Genomic DNA, 16,263 nt, shown 5'->3' with positions numbered 1-16,263 from the left:
TTCCCATCCACCTAAATAAGAAGCCCCCCCTTTTTTTCCTTATCACACCTATTAACTTCCTATGGAGTCATTGTTCCATAGAATACTTTAGAAGTCTTGAGAAAGATGAAGGTACTCCCTGACAAGCTCTGCTTGTTGTTGTTGTTTTTTAAGATTATTAGAATACCATGAGAAGTAATAGATCCTTTATAGAAATGGAATTTCAAGTTGAATTTAAACTTGAGGACTCAGGGTTTTTTTGTTTGTTTGTTTGTTTGTTTGTTTGTTTTTACTAATTATGTTTTGCAAGAAAAGTCAAGGGAAACCTAAATTCTGATCCTGACTCCAAATGAACTCCACTTTGAGTTAGGAACTCTTGGCTTTAATTTCTTCATCTCTAAAATAAGGGACTTCTAGATGACTTCTAAGGGTAACTTCTAATTCTAAAATACATTTTTTTTTTCAAAAACATTTTGCATATGTGGCGCCTGGGTGGCTCGGTTGGTTGAGCGTCCGACTTTGGCTCAGGTCATGATCTCACGGTTCCTGAGTTTGAGCCCCGTGTCTGGCTCTGTGCTGACAGCTCAGGGCCTGGAGCCTGCTTTGGATTCTGTGTCTCCCTCTCTCTGCTCCTCCCCCACTCATGCTGTCTCTCTCTCTCCTTCAAAAATAAATAAAAACATTTAAAAAAACACTTTGCATATTATTCTTTCATAGACGTAGAAAAAATGATGAACACATAAAGGAGTAATGGGATTTCAGATAATTTTTTTAAATTGTGCTTTCCCATACTCTTCCTAGTTACCTGCATTGTGCAGGTACCATTTTTGGATTTAGAAAAAGTATAAATGTTAATAATATGACACATTTCCAAACCTAGAAGCATAATGGTTCTCTGTCCCGGATTCACAGGAGAATCACCTTGGAATCTCTTTAAAAATATTGATGCCTGGGCCACACGCCAGAGATTCTAATTCATTTGCTTAGGGTAGAGCATGGGTCTACTGTGTAGCAAGTACTAAGAATCACTGACCCAGAGCATTTTGCTGCTCTAAAAGGTTTGAACTTAACACAGTAATTTAAGCAAACAGTCAGTGGTTTCTGAGAGCCTCCTTGTATGCCTCCCACTGGACTAACCTTGAATAAGACAATAATGGAAATACTCAATTTGTAAAAATAAATCTTAAACTTCTTTTGTGACTTTGAGCAAATACGATTTTAATTAAAGAAACTGAGAAGACCCACACCATGATTCCATAGGTCTTGTGAGTTGCCTCAAGTGACTTTATATTTGGGCTATCTACACAGTTTTTGTATTTGTTTTTGAATCTCACCGCCCCCCCACCACCACTTTAGGCGTCTAAGATGCTATCTGTTTCTAATACTATATGCCATTTTCTGAGCAGTTGCATTTGGATTGAAACTTGAAAAGGATATTTTTATTTATTTATTTTTGTTTATTTATTTTTTTAATTTTAAGTAGGCCCCATGCCCAACATAGGGCTCAAAACTCACGACCTGCAGTCCAGGAGTCACATGCTTTACCAGGGCGGTGCCCCGAAGAAAAAAATTTTTTTCTAAGTTTATTTATTTATTTTGAGAGAGAAAGAGACAGCACGAGTGGGGGAATGGCAGAGAGAGAGGGAGAGAGATGATCTCAAGCAGGCTCCGAGCTGCCAGTACAGAGCCCGATTCGGGGCTGGAACCCAGGAAGCTGCGAGATCATGACCTGAGCTGAAACTAAGTAAGACACTTAACCGACTGACCCATTCAGGCACCCTGAAAATTTTCTATTCAAACAACCAGATTTGCAAGAATGGATCTCTCTAAAGGGAAAAAAAAAAAAAGCTTTCATAGATAATGTCTTACATTCTGGGGTATGCCACTTAACAATGTCTGTACAATAATTGTTCTGCTCTCTTCCGTGGTCCAACCAGCTTCCCTAGTATGCTGTTCTAAAAGGTCCTAAGACTTTTGGTAGCTTCCATAAAATGGGTTTCAATTGCAAATCCCCAGTTTATTTGTGTTATTTAACTCTCCTATCATCCATCACTTCTGAAAAGGACCACCTCACACTATTTTATTCAAGATGCAATTTATTCCGTGTCAGTAAGAGTCTTAATGAGAGGAAACTTTTTTCCTCCATTTTGTCTGTTTGCAATTTCAAACCCCTTTAGTGTAAAAACAATTTGGTGGGGAGTGGTGAGCGGTAAAATACTACCTTCCTAGTTGGGTTTCTGCGTCATTTCTATGTGGATTACATTTTTTTTTTTTTTTTTTTAATTTCTGGTTTATGGCTCTGCGGGTGTCATGAAATACCGCTGTCAGCAGTGACATGAACTAGACAGTGCTGGGAGATGTTGGCTAGTAATACCATTCTTCCCTAACAATTACCTTTTTTTCATTTCAGGAGAGCTGTTGTGCAATTCACATTTTAACAAGTTCCCATTATAGCACTTCCCTCCAGCACTTGCTTAGGAAACTGGGAGGATTGCCATTCCCACAGATCTTATTAAAGGATAAGAATGACAACCATAGCATGAGTCATGATGATACATTACTGATGGCCCAGGATGCTTCTTCAAGCATGATTACTTTGGATTCATTCTGGTGATTAATTTCAGGTATCTTGGATGTGGGCTAACTTGTCTCTACATCAGGTATCTGAATGACCAATGCAGGTCCTTTATGGCACTTTTTCCTATGTGCTAATTTTTAAAAGCCTCAATTGGTTCAGATATAAGCACTGCTTTATGGCCTGAATTTTTTGGAAGGAAGATTATTGTGCACTGAATGTTTATGTTTCCCCTAAACTCATGTGTTGAAGCCCTAACACCGACATGATAGTATTTGGAGATGGGGCCTTTGGGAGGTAATTAGGGTTAGATGAGGTCATGAAGGTGGGGCTCTCATAATGGGATTAGTGTCCTTAGAAGAAACCCAAGAGAGCTCACTATCTCACTCCACCATATCAAGACATAGTGAAAAGGTGGCTGTCTACAGGCCAGGAAGAGGGCTGTCTTCAGTAATTGAATCAGCCAGCACCTTGATCTCAGACCAGCCTCCAGAACTGTGAGAAAATCTATTTCTGTTGTATAAGCCACCCAATCTGTGGTATTTCATTATGGCAGCCTGAGCAAATTAATGTGAGGATTAAGTAGGATTCAGAAAAATTGAATAAGTACCTTTTGGTACTTGGAGGCAAAGTCATCCCCTGAAACATAAACATAAATGGAGGGGTGTTTAATTTGTAGGAGCTTATTGTGTAAATGTAAACATACTCAACACTGTCCACTGACTTTTTTTTTTTCACCTTATCTTGGATATCTTCCATATGTGTCACTCAGTTTTGCCTCATTTTTTTAAAGGCTATAGAGTATACATAGGATAGGATGTATGATAATTTAGTTAACCAGTCTCCAGTTGATGGACATTTAGGTTCCCTTTTGTCACTATTACAAAACATGTTGCTCTGAACATCCCTAGGGACCTTGTCAACATGGTTCTATAGGAGGTTTGTGGACTAAATTATGTCTATAGTCTTGTAGTAAATTGAATAGCGTCCCCCCAAAATTCACATCCATCTAGATGGAAACTCAGAACATGACTTTTTTTGGAAATAAGGTCTTCACAGATTTAGTTAGTTAAGGTGAGGTCATATTGGATGACGGTGGGCCCTAAATCCAATGACTCGTGTTCTCATAAAAAGAGAGGAAGACACACAGATAAACAGGGAAGAAGTCCATGTGATAATGGAGACAGAGACTGGAGTAATGCAGCTACAAGCCAATGATTGCCAGAGCCACTGGAAGCTCAGAAGAGGCAAGGAAGGATTCCTCCCTAGAGCCTGCAGAGAGCATGGTCTTTGGCAACACCTTGATTTTGGGCTTGTGGTCTCCAGAATTAAGGGAGACTCTATTTCTGTTGTTTTAAGCCACCCAGATTCTGATACTTCATTACAGGAGCCCTAGGAAATGGATACAAGTTTCTTTCTAAAAGAGGTCCATTCAAATGAATCCAGCTAACAACCAGGGCTAGCTAGCTTCAGTGGGAAAAAAATATAACAAGTAATAAAACAGTATTGCCAAAGCTGCCAAATTAAATTCTAAACTTTCAGAAATTTGCATGAGAAGTTTTATTCAATTTCCTACTTGCTTATGATTAGTTCCTGTAATAAAGTGATTTTTAGAAATTAATTACAAAAGAAGGACAATTATTGTATAAAATGGAAAATGCAACTAACCCAAAAAAGGTAATAAATCATACCATGGAAACAAAAAAAATTTTTTCCCATAGACATTTTGAGTTCAACTCTTCCAGACTTTTTTGATTTATATTTACACTTACTAAGACTATACGGTTTTATAACATGCTGTTTCATGAAGAGCCATGCTTTCATCTTTTAAAAAGGCAAAGAAAAAAGTATGGCTTAATCAATGTTTTTTAATGTCTCTGATAGCTCTTGCCAGATGTTCAGGCTCTGTTGCTCCCATGCCACCCTGACCAAGATCACGAGGCACCCACCAGACTTCCACACTCCTCTCCACCCAGCCTGTAGCTGGAGCCACACCCCATCTCCCAGGACTTATGCTGGTACTGCTACTCTTTCTAGATAAGAGTAATTTTTTTAGAATATTGGCTTTCTCTCCCTTAAAGGATTCAGAGTTCAGGTAAGTTTGGGCAGCACTGCATATATCTTTCTTTTAGAGATTTACAATTCATGTTAGTATTTTTTTAAATTTAAATCCAAGTTAGTTAACGTATAGTGTAATAATGGTTTCAGGAATAGAATTTAGTGATTCATCATTTACATATACCATCCAGGGCTCATCCCAATGCATGCCCTCCTTAATGCCCATCACCCATTTAGCCCATCCCCCGCTCCCCTCCCCTCCAGCAACACTCAGTTTGTTCTCTGTATTTAAGAGTCTCTAAAAAAAAGAGAGAGAGAGAGTCTTTTATGGTTTGCCTCCCTCTCTGTTTTTATCTTATTTTTGCTTCCCTTCCCCTGTGTTCATCTGTTAATGTTAGTATTTTAAAGACTGAAAAGTGCTATAGTAAAGAAATAACTTATTTAATATTTGTTTAATCCAAAGTTGCCAAACTTTGTGGCCAAGGAAGACTTTTTCTTTTTCTTTTTTCCTCTTTGTTCAATCTACCAACAGCTTATAGAACTGGTATTGTGAAGAACAGAGCTAATTTGGGGTAGGAACTTGAGCCAGTTTAGGTTCAGACTCAATTTTGTCACTGTAGGAGTAGTTTTGCCTTTGCATCCAGCTCCGAGAGGTGGACTTCAGTCTTGCAATCTTCCTACTGCCTCCATCTCCTGAGGCTGGGGATCTGCTTTCCTCTTTCACGTCTCCTTTCCATGGACATTATCCTGCTTCTGATTATTGCTGTCCTGCCCATTTTGTTGCCTTCCTGCCTGCCACCCTGCCCTTGAACTCCCCTCTACAAGGTCTGTTTGTTATGAGGCACCAGCAGTGTTGAGCCCCCTAAACAACGTCATGGCTGGGTGTGTGTTGCATATGGCATAGCTTTCAGATGCCATGTACCGATTACCAGGCCATCAGCACCACAACAGGTCTGTCTTCCCACCACTGGTCCCGCTGCTAGAGCTGGTGTAATTCCAGGACTCTGCTTTCCAAGGCAGCACTCAACCATACTGTGTTCTCTTGGAAAGATCACTGAACAGGTAAAGTTCGGAGTTGGGGGATATTCTGCAAAGAGATACACAATCAGTGCACTAGGCACTACTGAAGTGTTTTACATAGGTTACCCTACTTCCCAGCATCCCCCAGGGAAGAATATTATTATCTCCACTGTGCAGTTAAGGTAAAAATAGAGCAGAAAGGGTCCAAAAGCAGTGATCCAGGCTTCTGATAGAGATGAGCTTTGCTCCAAGGCTAGTGTTCTTTCCACTCTAGGATGCTGCTGTCTACCATCTTCCAGTTGGTAACAGTGTACCCTAGTTGCTGGAAATCTACTTGGGGAAGGAGGGAAATAGTCTCTTGGGATTCAGAGTTGAAAATCTATAAATAACAAATGTTACCTGCTGTCCAGCTCTTGAGTTGTAACAGAGAGTTGCATCAGAGACTGTCTTTTTGGTTTTGTTTTTTAAATTTTTTTAATGTTTATTTTTGAGAGAGAGAGAGCGCGAGTAGGGGAGGGCAGAGAGAGAGGGAGATACAGAATCTGAAGCTGGCTCCAGGCCCCGAGCTGTCAGCACAGAGCTAAACGCAGGGCTCAAACTCATGAACTGCGAGATCATGACCTGAAGCCAGATGCTCAACCGACTGAGCCACCAAGGTGCCCCCAGAAACTGTCTTAACAGGAGGATCTCCTACTACCCTACAGTCCCCACCACTTCCACCGTCCAGCAGCCCTCAAACCCCCCTCTCCCCTACCCCACCCCCTTGCCACACACACACACAAACTTTGCTGCTTCTGAACCACGGAGGGCATTGGTACAGCGGTGGTGATTGAAATAATCATAAACCTTGTAAACTGGGAGCGAAATCTCTTTTCCACTGCTACTGCCTTATCTGAAATGTTCCCTAATGCCATTCCTTCCTTCCACAGTCTACACAGGAAGGTGGGGAAGGGAGGAGCAGAAAAAAAAAGGGATTGACTTCCCACTTGGACTGCCAAAGTCAAGTGCCTGGAATTTTCCAAAGGCTGTGAAGGCTGAGCAGTGGATGCAGTTATTTATGGAATGGATGAGCTATTGCTGTCTTGTATTTAGGTCTCTTTAGGCATTGCCCTTCGTCAGTCTGCACTGATGAGAATGACACACACCACAGTAAAAGCTGTGGCTCCCTGAACCGCTGGCGTGAACTACAGCACTTTCATACCTAAGGTTCTTGCCAGCAGTCCCCCCTCCCTCCCACCAGCCATCTTGTATCCTGGTGAGGGCCTAATCCTCCTGAAGTACTGATTTAACCATCGAGCTTCCTGGCTCCATGTCTATGCATTTTTTTTAACTGACATTTTTATTATGCGCATTTATATTAATTGGCATGGATTGACTTATATGACATTTATTATAAAAAACAGTTTACAGAGTTGTAGGTAGGATATAATCTCACCTCTGTTCCTAGATATAGTTACATTTGCATAGGAAAAAAACCCCATATATTCAAGATGGAAATAGTGCTTATTCATGAGTAATAGACTTCTAAGTGTTTCTAGTGATTTTTTTCTTTCCCCAAAACCTTTGCTTCATCGCTCCAGATTTTCACAACCTGTCAAGTGACCACATACGTTTTTAGGCTTTGCTCTTGCTACCCTGCTTGTCAAAAATCCTCTTCAGCTTGTCAGGCCTGGTTCAAATCTTCCTCCATGACACCCCCACCCCCACCCCCACCCCAGCTGTCCAGTTAGAAGTGTACATAAGACTTTGCATGAGTGTTCTTTTCTCACGCGGGTGCTTATGTTCAGGGTGTATGCTATGCACTGTCCCTGAATGACATCCATACCCTTAAGCAGATGGGGTGGGGGCAGAAATGCTAACTCAGCTGCCTGTTCATTCAGATAGAAGGAATATAAGGTATTCAGAAGGAAGGAATAAGAGAATGACCAGAGGAGTACTTCCCTCAGACACTGCTCACTGGGAGGGCTAGCCATGAACCACCTTTCTATGCACAAGGACTCGTGCAGGGATAATAAAAACATGTATGGGATGACCTTTATTTATTTATTTATTTATTTATGTAAGTAATCTTTACACCCAACATGGGGCTTGAACTCACAACCCTGAGATCAAAAGCCACATGCTCTACTAGTGACTGAGCCAACCAAGAGTCCCTCTTTTTTTTAAAATCCATAAAAAGAGAAAAGCTTGATTGAGCGCCAAGTGAAAAAAATTCAATTTTGGTTGACTCAAAAGTGTCAATGAAGAAGATGAACCTGCAGTCTCATCGCTAAAATGTATATATTTCGAAAGTTGCAACATGAAGGCAAATCTCTTTATTTTCACTTTAAATTATGTCGACACCAGGCAGCGACATGAGATCTATAGGCCAGGGCTGCTCTTCACTGGTATAACTTTAGAACCTGAGTCTGGGGATGGACTGCCTGAGACACTGTGCCCTAAGAAGACCTAGAAATGAGAATATCGGGATTCGCCTCTGGCCTTCAGACAACCCGAGGCCTTGTTTTGGCTGACATCTCTCTGTGTTAACGCAGCACATTCCTTGAGTCCTAGGACTCCGTTATTTGTCTTCTCTCAACATCCAGCCTCCCTTGAGATAAAGTCCCATGTCTTACACTCTTCATCCTCTTCCGATGAGGGCCCCACCGATGCCTTTTGTGGGTTATCAGGAAATTCCTGTTTATGATGGTAGTGATGAAGAAACAGCTTGAAAGAAAGTGACTTCATCCATGTGCGTTGAATTTTTTTTTTCTTTAAAATAGCACACCTACTTAGTGGAGGTCATACGCAAGGAATGTTCTATGTTGCAACACCCCTAGAGCCCAGGGGTCCTGCTCCCTCCCCTCACTCACCACACTGGCCTCTCTCAACAGTCCCACCTGTTACAGGTGTGGCCACACACATAGGCATGTGCCTGCTTGTGCTTGGCTCTTAAAGGCATTGCCAATGCAAAATATATCTTAAAATATTTCTACCACCAACCTAAAGTAGTGACCCACTCACCATTACTTAATTTTTTGTATTAAGTAGGTAAGGACCCAGTTACCAGGGAGGAAAAATATATTGCTTTTATCATCTAATGACATCTTAGTTCTGATTAGTTTATCTGTGAGGCCTCTCATTGCTCTGAGCTCCCACAGCATTTAGGATATACCTTTTGTCATTGCACTCACCACAGTTTATTCGAATGATCTCTTTCCCTGTTTATCCAACCCCCTAGGAGCTCCTCTGGACTATCTGTAGCAGCTGATGCAATGTCAGCCTTGTACATGGTAGGCCCTCAAAAATATTGCTGAACCAAACGTAAGCAACCCATGCCTTAGGCAAGCCCTGGAGAGTTCTGGAAAAAAGAGCCCCACCCCACCCCACCCCCCCCCCCCCCAAGAGTGGAGGAATGTAGTCTTGCAGTGAGAAAATGTTTTTTCAAATACACCACTTGATTGGCTTCTGCAAGGGCTCCCATCACAATTTGATTAACCTTGACCAGTGGCTTACCTTTGAAGATGGGTACACTCTGTGTCTACTAAGATGAATAGAATTTCCTCAGTAATTAAAAGCAGGTGAGGGACAGACCCAACCCTAACCTCATATTCTAGTGTTTCCAGTCCCAGAGAGACTGAATTTGCTTTCTGGGTTAGGGTTTGCATCAGACATATTTCTTGTGTTCTTAAGAGTCTAACACAGAGTCTGACACATATTAGGAATTGAAACATAATAGCTAATAATTATAGAGTGCTTACCATATGGTAGACACATTCCTCTAAGCATTTTATATGTATGAACTCATTTAATCCTCACAACTATGAGACAGATACTATTATAATCCCCATTTTACAGATGGGCAAACCAAAGCACACGAGAATTTTTATGACTTGTGCAAGGTCACATAGCTCCAGAGTCCATGCTTTTTAAATACTTTGCCTTAGTACCTTTAAATGCGAGTGAAGGAATAAATCTCTCCCTGCACCATACTTTTATAGCAGATGTTTTCCTCTCCTGGGACACCACTTAAGGCAGTCTCCCCCACCAGACTGTCACTAGCTCAGGGTCATTCTTTGACTTTTGTCCACCCTCAGTTCCTAGAGCTTGACTGCTTGCCGCGCCATAGCAGGACTACCGGGCGTGCGCGTGGCCACCAGGGGGCACTATGGGCACACGTCCTCTTCCCTCCTCCCTCCAGTCCTGCGCGACCTGAGGGGGGGCCGAGCCAGCGTTGGGCGGAGCCTGGGAGAAGCGTCAAGGGGGAGCTATCCCGGCGGGCCGCGCGCGCGGCCGCGTTTGAATGGCTCAGAGTGGGGCTCGGCCCGGGAGCCGAGGGACGGTCTAGGCTGCCGGGCGCAGCTCGTCAGCGCCGGGGCAGGGCTGAGGTGCCACGGTACCATGAGGCGCCGGTAAGTGATGGCCGGGACTGTGCGAGCCCGGCGCCCGAAGCTGCCGTGCCGAGGCCGCGCGTCTCCTCCGGTCCGGCCGCGCCCTGGGCCCACCTGCAGGCCCCGCGGCGGCCTCCGCTCGGCGGAGCCCGGCGGCGGGGCTGCGGGGTCGGAGCGTGGGGAAGGGCGGGGCGGCGAGACCTCCGTTTCCCGCGAGTAGCCCCTGCCCGGCCGCTGCGGGAAGGGTCCGGACCGCGGGCGCGGGAGGCCGGCTGGGGGTCGCCGCGGGGCCGGGCCGGGAGAGGCGTGGACGCGACCAGCTGTCACTTATTTATCTGCGGGTGGAGCCGACATCTGCACGCCGGGGAGGGGGAAGGACGGAACGCGTCTGCGGCGATCTGTTTGAGGGCTGGTTTTCCCGAGCCGCCTAGGCCGGGCCTTGGTATTTCCTTATATTCTGACGGGTCCTTGGTTCCCTGACAGATAAGCTTTTGTTTAGCAGGACAGAAACTTGACATAACTGCATACGAATTGCTGATTGCAAGTTTAAAAACCTCATTGTACTTGCTGAAAAGTTGTTCTGTAACAGTACCTAGGCTTTTACCACGCTCTTAAATTGGCGTAAATATGGAGATAACAAAGAGTTCAGTTGTTTTTTTGTGGCTTGTAAAGTTCTTTGAAAACAGAGGTGTCTATGTCAGTTTCTTTACAGATTAAAAGGAAAAAAAAAAAAAACAGTAACAAAAATTAGATGTGTAATTACCAGTTTAGCACTAGCAAAAAATCTGAGAAACTAGACCACCTAATAGCTTCAACTTGTGTAAATAGTTGATTCTGGGTTTTTTTGTTTGTTTTTGTTTGAACCTGCTTCAGACTTGAATCAGAATTTTATACGTTGAGGCTTTTACTGGGCTAATAACTAGCACTGTAGTGTTAGCGATGATAAATATTTATTTTGGGCCTTCTGGGTGTTAAGCACTGTTTGAGAGCTTTGCTTTGTGATGGGTACTATTATTATCCCCATTTTGACAAAGAGGAAACTGAGACACAGAAAAGTTGAGCAACTTGTACTAGGTTACACAGCTAATACATTTGGGACCCAAGCAGGGGTAAAAAAAAAGCTTTGTGCTTTTACCTATGCTGCCTCCTTTATATGTGGCTTTTTTTAGTTTACAAAGCTCTTTCATTTACTTCTCTTAACTGGGGATATAAAATATGTGAAGTGTGTTTGTGTATATATGCATTCACACACTATTAAATTGAGCTCTCTGCTTTTGTTGACCATACGTAAGTTTTGCGTACTGAGCAAAAATTCTGTTGGATATTTTAAGATAAATGGAGTTCATAAAGTTCATGTTTGTGTCGTAGTTTATAATGTTAGTTCCTTTGTATCATGTCCTGAAAGTGTAGAGAACAACAGTTTGAAACCTACATACTCTTTAAAATATACCTTTATATATTTTTATTCTGAGAATTTAATTGAGTGGTTACTCTGTTCTTGGAATGATTATACTTTCAGCTCCATGACAAGAAATAAAGGTTCAAAAAAAAAAATCATTTCATAAGAAATCAGCAGTTTGTGGTGATTTACAGCAGAGCAGTTAAATTTCATTCATCAGTTATCAAGCTTTTGATTGTCTCTATGCCCAGCAGTGTTAGGTACAGTTGGTTATACAAAAGAAATGTGCCAGGGCAACAAACCTTAGTTGGGATGTGAGATTAACAACAACAATATAAAATACTCTTCTTTAGTACAGAGGGTGTATGGTGAACTGAACTGGGCTGATCGGTAATGCTTCTGCAGAGAACCAACACATAAAGGATGGATCTAGGGCATTGAATAGAAGTGTGAATGGGGAATTTTACTGAGGAAACAGTGTGTTCAAGGACTTGGAAGTGAAAAGGATAAAAAAAATACTGATTCAAAGGGGCACATGCACCCCAATGTTTATAGCAACATTATCGACAATGGCCAAATTATGGAAAGAGTCCAAATGTCCATTGACTGATGAATGGATAAAGAGGATGTCCATTGACTGATAAATCGATATATATCTATATCATATATCTATCTATATATCTGTATCTCATCTATCTATTTATATAATGGAATATTACTCAGCCATCAAAAAGAATGATGGCAAATTTGCAACCATGTGGATAGAGCTAGAGTGTATAATGCTAAGAGAAATAAGTCCAAGAAAGACCAATACCATGTGATTTCACTCATGTGGAATTTAAGAAAGCAGATGAACATGAGGGAAGGGAAGGAAAAATAAAATAAGATGAAAATCAGAGAGGGAGGCAAACCATAAGAGACTTTTAACCATAGAGAACAAAGTGAGAGTTGGTGAGGGAATGGGATAATGGGTGATGATGAGTATAAAGGAGGGCACTTGTGATGAGCACTGGGTGTTGTATGTAAGTGGTGAATCACTAAATTCTGCTCCTGAAACCAGTGTTAAACTATATGTTAACTAACTTGAATTTAAATAAAATCTTGGGAGGAAAAAAAAAAAGACTTGGAAGTGAGAATAAAAATGATTTTTCTAGAGAACAGCGAACCTGATCTATTTGGAAAGTTCCTATTGAGAAAAATGAGATTATGTGGGCAGGACTGAGGAGTGTTGTATAAGACACATATGGCAGAGAAGTTTAAGTTTAATGTATATGTATATACACAGAGAGATGATTTTGGAAGTTTTGAAACTTATATCAGTGGCTCTCAACTGGGGACAATTTTGCCTGCTTTGGGACATTTGGCAGTGTCATGGCTGGAATGGGGAGAGATGCTAACTAGTATCTAGTTGACAGAGGCCGTGAGTTCTGCTGCTAAGCATCTTACGATAGGACAGCCCCTCCATTAGAAATAATTACCCCAAATGTCAAAATGTCAGTGGTGCTGAGGTTGAGACCCTGTTGTGAGTTGGTTGTTTATATGGCCAGCTTCTGCTTCCATGTGCTGTAAAATAAGTATGAATGATGAATTTTAGGAGCATGAGTACAAACAATATTAAAGCTGGGGGAAGCTGGCTCAGAGACCTCAAGAAGGAGGCTCTTGTTGGAGTCCTCGAAGAAGGGGGAGATTGTAAGGAAATAGGATGAGGGCAATGAGAATGACAAGCACTGATAAAATGAGACAATTATTTAAATAACAATTTTTCCTAAGTTTGAAAATAATGTGTGTTCACTGAAAATAATGCATGTTCATTATAGGAAATTTTGGACATGTAGAGAGTGAAAAATTAAAAGCATTTATAACCCTCCCACTCCCTACCCCAGGCAGAAACAACAACTGTTAAACATTTTCATGTGGTGATTTTTCTCAAATCTTTTTTTCAAATCTTTTAAAAAGTAGGACTATACATTTTTCTCCCTGTGGGTTTTTATTGTTTGGTGTGTTTATTTGTTTGACTCAGCATGTCATGAGTATTTCCCATTCCTTGAAAAAATGCTCTTTTTAATGGTCACAATCTTTTTTGGTGTGTGTGTTCTTTTGAAATTGGGAATTTTGCTTATATTCCAAAGAGACACTTTGAAGGAAGAAATAGAATATGATGACTGATTAACTATAGAAATCAATAGGGGTAAAAGTCAATGGTATCTTCCAAGGTTTTAAACCTAGGAAGCTAAAAGAATGGCAGGGCTACTGAAATAAATCGGTTTCTCATAATAATTTGGGGGGGAGGGGCAGGGGATTCTCATAATAATATCCATCTTAGGTATGTAAACTGCCATCACAGAGACCCATAAAGAGATTTTAATAAGGACCTTTGCTGCCTATCAGCTTACATTCTTCCTAAAACTCTTAACAATAATAGTCTTTGTGTTTTTTTTTTGTTATCTTTGTTTTTGTTTTTTTTACCTTTTGTTTTTTTGTGCTAAGCTTATTTTTCAGTTCCTAGCAAGTTTTCCTTTTTCCTCTTCTTGAAAAGTTTTTTAATAATTTACTTTCTATTAGAATACTAAATAAGGCTCAGGTTTGTTGGTCATGAGTCTTTGAGAGATTAAAGGACTACTTGGGTTTTTTGAATGTATAGATTGGTACAGTTTATAAGCAAGAGGTGAGTATAACTCTTTTCTGGAGGAGGAGGAATTATCTTTAAAAATGCTTGCCAAGGGGCACCTGGGTGGCTCAGTCAGTTGAGGTCTGACTTCTGGCTCCCGCTCAGGTCATGATCTCACGGCTCATGAATTCGAGCCCCACATCAGGCTCTGTGCCGACAGCTGCAATCCTGGAGCCTGCTTTGGATTATATGTCTCCCTCTCTCTGCCCCTCCCCTGCTCTAGCTCTTGCTCTCTCTCTCACAAAAAAAAAAAAAAAAAAAAAAAAAATATATATATATATATATATATGTGTGTGTATTTATATATTTATATATAAATATACATAGTTATATATATATATTTTTTATGCTTGCCCAGGGGCACCTGGGTGGCTCAGTCAGTTAGGCATCCGACTTCAGCTCAGGTCAAGAGCCTGCTTCAGATTCTGTCTCCATCTCTCTGCCCCTCCCCTGCTCGCTCGCTCGCTCTCTCTCTCTCTCTCTCTCTCTCAAATATAAAAGACAAAACATAAATAAATAAATAAATAAATAAATTAATTAATTAATTAATTTTAAAAAATGCTTGCCTAGAGGTGCCCAGGTGGCTTGGTTAAGTGTCCAACTCTTGATTTTGGCTTAAGTCATGATCTCTCAGTCTTGAGATCATGCCCTGCATTGGGCTCTGTGCTGAGAAGTGTGGAACCTGCTTGGGATACTCTCTGTCCCTCTCTCTCTCAAAATAAAATAAAAAATTTTTAAAAAATGCTTGCCCAGTGCCTGATAACATCAACCCACTCAATATTACATTACTGTTTTATGAGTCATTATACTTGTTGATCTATATCAGTTTAGTGCTTTCTGGAAAATGTATTTTAGGGAAATAATTTTTTTTAAAAAGCTTAAAACTAATACAAATGGTGCCTTTACTGGCAACATACACTTTTCAAATTGGATAAGATATAGTTTGACTTTGCTGGATTCAAATGCTGTGTTTACTACTCTGTGCTTATGTCCGAGTATCTTCTCTAATACCCATTAGTTTTGTGTTCCCATCTTTGTTCTTGGGACATAATGAAGGTAGAGATGGGAGAAAGAGTCTTCTGAAAGTACCCTTAGTTTGCTTCCCCTTGACCACCTCACTCTCTTTCAATTTTTAAGAATAATTTTTTAATGTTTATTTTTACTTTTTTTTTAATGTTTATTTATTTTTGAGAGAGAGAGACAGAATGAGAGTGGGAGAGGGGCAGAGAGAGAGGGAGACACAGAATCTGAAGCAGGCTCCAGGCTCTGAGCTGTCAGCACAGAGCCCAATGCAGGCTCAAACTCATGAACCATGAGATCATGACCTGAGCTGAAGTCAGATGCTTAACTGAGCTACCCAGGCGCCTCTGTTTATGCTTACTCTTGAGAGAGAGAGAGACAGAGACTGTGTGAATGAGCGAGGGTCAGAGAGAAAGGGAGATACAGAATCCGAAGCAGGCTCCAGGCTCTGAGCTGTCAGCACAGAGGCCGACGCGGGGCTCGAACTCACTCACGAACTGCAAGATCATGACCTGAGCCGAAATCAGACACTTAACCAACTGAGGCACCCAAGCACCCCTCTCTCTTTCAATTTTACACACTGCCTCAAATTCTTTTTGCCTTGAACAGTCATCCAGGAATGCCCATGCTAGCATCTCTTCTCACTAATCTTAAAACAGGCAGCTTGGTGTTATATGGGAAAGGCATTAACACTGCAAGTCACAGTTCTAAGCTTCTCTCTCCTGCTGGTGACTGAGTGTTCTTGGGCAGATCCTGTAATCTCATTTGTAAATTGAAATTATCTCCAAGGTCCTTTCCAGCTCTAAGAGTCTGTGAATCTGTGAAGTATTTACTTTTCAAGGGTAATTGCCTCTGCTGAGACTATTCTAAAGACATTCTAAGATGTCTTTCACATCTTAGTGTGCATTAATTAGATGATACCTCCCAAAGGCATTTGTAAAAGCTACTCCCATGTAATAGGATTGGGGAAGAAATTTTAGAACGGAATTTAAGTGCCACTAGCATATAAGCTTCAGGAGGGCAGGGATCATTGTTCACTGATGTTTCCTCAGTGCCAAGAATGGTAATTAGCCTGTAACATGTACTTAGTATTTGCTGAAGGAAGGAAGGAATGGACTGGTGTTGAGGAGGACTGCACAGATATTCTGAGTATCTTGAAAGAACTTGGAATACA

General features: G+C 41.4%; 1 protein-coding gene across 1 annotated transcript in view; it reads left to right on the top strand.

Annotated features, from left to right (window-relative positions):
• The first annotated feature begins 9,927 nt into the window (after window positions 1–9,927).
• Window positions 9,928–16,263, top strand: part of KATNBL1 (katanin regulatory subunit B1 like 1) — a 44,870-nt gene continuing 38,534 nt past the window's right edge. Inside the window, exon 1 of the mRNA XM_042942521.1 lies at window positions 9,928–10,023. The gene's annotated coding sequence lies outside the window, so the exon portion shown is untranslated. The remainder of the gene's footprint in view (window positions 10,024–16,263) is intronic.

The sequence above is a fragment of the Panthera leo genome, chromosome B3 (genome assembly GCF_018350215.1).
Source record: "Panthera leo isolate Ple1 chromosome B3, P.leo_Ple1_pat1.1, whole genome shotgun sequence".
In the NCBI taxonomy this organism is placed as follows: Eukaryota; Metazoa; Chordata; class Mammalia; order Carnivora; family Felidae; genus Panthera; species Panthera leo.
This window is presented reverse-complemented; position numbering and strand designations above follow the sequence as displayed.